The following is a 3,941-nucleotide window of genomic DNA, read 5'->3' on the forward strand; positions in this document are numbered from 1 at the left end:
ATGAATCTGATGGAGCCATTTTTGGATGATGGAGAAATGTCACGACAGACAATTTCTTTACTTCACTGTCACTGTCGCACAGACTGCTGCAGCGGAAAACAACGCTACTGGGCACGGCGAATAAAGTCCGGTCGTGAACTTCCTCAACTTGCAAAAGACACTGCACGGCGAGAGGTATTCTCCACTTCAGTGCTTAGAAGTGGCAGTGTCTCCTTGACAATTTATTCACCTAAAAAAAACAAGACTGTGTGTGTTCTAAGTTCTATGCACCAAGACATGACGAACGGTGACTGCAGAAAGAGGAAACCCAACACGATAACAGACTATAACCACATGAGGGTATGTGAATGTGTGTATAATTTTACACCAGTGCTACAATGTTTTCTGATGTGTACTATACAGGCCTATAGAAAAAAAGCACATATACTCATGACTCTCTCCCTCTCTCTCTCTGCTTTTACAGTGTGGTGTAGACGTGTTGGACCAAAAGGCGCGGATGTATTCCGTAAGAGCAGCAACATGCAGGTGGCCAGTAGCGTTTTTTTACAATATGCTGGACCTGGCGGCGGTGAATGCCTACATTTTGCACAAGGCATGTACAGGGTGGACAGGCCAAAGATGATGTTTCTGAGTCTTCTAGCTAAGGAACTTCGTTGCCGATTCATGCAGCACAAACAGAGGTTTGGCCTCTGAGCTACTCTGAGTAAACAAATGCAGGCCTCACAGGTAATGGGTGTGTTTGCACAACAAAAGCAGAAGAACAATGGAGCTGAAGGCCTGTGTGAAATCTCAGCAGGGGTGCTAGTAGGTGTTAGGTCCAGGGAATTTACGCAAATTTGCGCAGCTATAGTAAATCTAGTGATGAAGGTGTGAGATGTCTGGTGTTTGACAGGAGATATTTTATGAAGAGCAAAATATTTTAAGCTATTTGAAGTATAAGTTGATTTATTCTGGAATGAAATTCCTGTTGTTTTTTTTTATTTCATAATTATGTAAAAAAAAAAAGATTTGTGTGTTCAATAAATGTTTATCCTGTTTGGACCGCAACCTAAAGTGTGCTTTGAGTTTTGGCCCCCTGTGAAATTTAGTTTGACACCCCTGACCTACATTAACCACAATAGATTTATTCATACTTTCTTGTATTTCATGGGCTATTAAGGTGCTCTCATGGGTGTTATGATCTATGGTGATTGTGATGTACTAGTATATTGCAGCACTTCTGGTGTCTTTTTATGTTTAACTGCATTAACATCGATCACTCTGTCCTCTACATTTGCCCTTTTTTAAACCAACTACCTGCATGTCTTCCCTCACCACATCCATAAACTTCTTCATTGGCCTTCCTCTTTTCCTTCTTTCTGGTGGGTCCATCCTCAGCATTCTCCTACCGATATGCCCCTCCTCTGAACACTAGCAAACCATCTCAATCGGGCCTCTTTCACTTTGTCCCCAAAACGTCTTACATGTGTGGTCAGTCTAATTAGCTAATCCTGTCCATCCTCGTCACTCCCAATGAAAACCTCAACATCTTCAGCTCTGCTACCTCCAGCTCCACCTCCTGTCTTTTACTCAATGCCACTGTCTCTAAACCATACAACATTGCAGGTCTCACCACAGTCCTATAAACTTTCCCTGTCACTCTCGCAGATACCCTACTATCACAAATCACTCCTGCTATCACTCTTCTCCACCCACTTCAACATGCTCTATCACACTCTCCATTACTTTGCACTGTTGATCCCATTTACCTAAATTCCTCCACCTTCTCCACCTCTTCTCCCTGCAACCGTACCACTCCACTGTCCTCCTTCTCATTCACACACATGTTATGATTTGCATATTTAAAGTTTAAATAAATAAATGAAACAATAAATTTAATAAATAAAGTTTCAATACTATGATAAGTTGTTGCTGGTTTTAGAATACACATTTTCTACTGTCATTTCTTCTGTATCACAATCACTTGAAGTTCCTCTTGAAGTTATTATAAAATGAAAAAAATCACGATCCAAAACACTCGAAAGCAAGACTCGAGAGTCTTTATTTAAATATTTTATTATTAATTAATAAATAAATGATTAAAATATTAACATAAATAATAAAATAGAATATACAACAAAAATATAAAAATGAAATGAAAGAGAAATGCAGAGGGGTTTTAGTCTACACAGCATATTTGTGTGTGTGTTTGTGTGTTTGTGTGTGTGTGTGTGTGTGTTGAGTACATGTGTCTTATCAAAACCAACTAAATCAAAAGTTCTTATTGTCTGTCTGGTCTCTCTCTCTCTCTCTCTCTCTCTCTCTCTCTCTCTCTCTCTCTCTCTCTCTCTCTCTCTCTCTCTCTCTCTCTCTCTCTCTCTCTCTCTCTCTCTCTCTCTCTCCTAAAGTTCCAGTGAACACTCTTCCTGCCCCTCTGAGCTCCTTGGATCTTCCCACTTCGTCCAGGCCTGCCTCTGGATTGTGTTCTCTTTGATTGGATGCCACTCTGTGCAGCTGGGGACGGATTCTCATCCATGCCCTGGGGTTCCATGAAATTCCGGAGTAAGAATGAAAGCTTCGAGGATGGAGTTGGACTGTAGTTAATGTAAACAGTCTGCTACACTGACTCAGGACTACAGTTTGCTTCTGATTACACATTAGTAGCACATACTGAATTTACTTGAAAATTTTCATAAAACACATGAAAATAAAAATGAGAAAGATAGGGGACTTGTGGCAAATCTTTCCTTAAGTTGTGAGTTGACTGATACACAAAGCCAAAGTTTTATTTTAAGATTTGAGTCATGATTGTTGAGATGGCACAGTGTAGCAGCAATGACACAAACTTCACTTCACTACCAGAGCAAAAAAAGAAAAGAAATAAAAATAGTTTACATTTAAGAAAAAGGAAAAAAAAAATGTTATTTAAACTTTACATGGTAAAAAAAAGACTTTTCTCTTATTCTTGTTTACGTCTTAAATTAAATAATACACAAATACAATAATTAATTAAACCGCAGATGCAAAAAAACCCACAAACCTCATTAGGACCATCACTGTACCCCGCAACATCGTATATCTGCAGTCGCCACCGGCTCGCTCATCAGGGACAAACTTACACTTATAAAGATCATCTTATTCATTTTTATTACCACATTATCTGTGTAAATACAATGATTATTTTCAAAAAGAACTATACAAATAAAAAAGAATTGATTTAAATAAATTGTGGATTAAACATATTAATGTCTGAATGTTAGATTTTGCAATGCTATTTTTTAAAAAATCTGTTAAAAATACTTCTACTGCAGCCACAAAAAAGAACCTGCTGCAAAAAACCTGCTGTTTCTTTCAGTTCTGCTCCTTCAACCATTTGTTCCTGGTGTTTTGAGCCATTTGGAGACTTGATATCATTTTACAGTTTATACATTTTGTTTGCTAATACTATTTAGTTGTGTAATGATTCTACTTTTGTGGATTTACTATTTTTATCTATTGTTATTTATTGTTAGGTTGGTTTTTAAAACCCACTTTGAAATTTTTAAAATCATAAATGTTTATATTTATTGTTAAATACCCTTTGCTAATATATATACATGATTGGGAAATATTATTTGTCCCTTTGTGTGTTTGCAATATTATACTTTATTTTTTGCCATTTTTGTAAAAAAGAAAAAAGATTACATCACACAGTGACGTGATTTATTATCAATTACATTGTCAGTATTTTGTACACTATTGGGTGATTTGAACCATGCCTGAGGTCGGATTCGAACCAATGTTATTTACATAAAATAAAATGCAATTTTCTAAGAAATATTAACATCAATCTTCAAAAAAAAAAAATAAATAAATAAATAAATAAATAAATAAATAAATAAATAAATAAATAAATGTGAAAGGTGGGTATAATATAGTTTTACATAGTTTTTATAGTTTTTATAGTTTTATTGTAGTTTATT

The sequence above is a fragment of the Silurus aristotelis genome (genome assembly GCF_946808225.1).
Source record: "Silurus aristotelis genome assembly, chromosome: 3".
NCBI lineage: Eukaryota > Metazoa > Chordata > Actinopteri > Siluriformes > Siluridae > Silurus > Silurus aristotelis.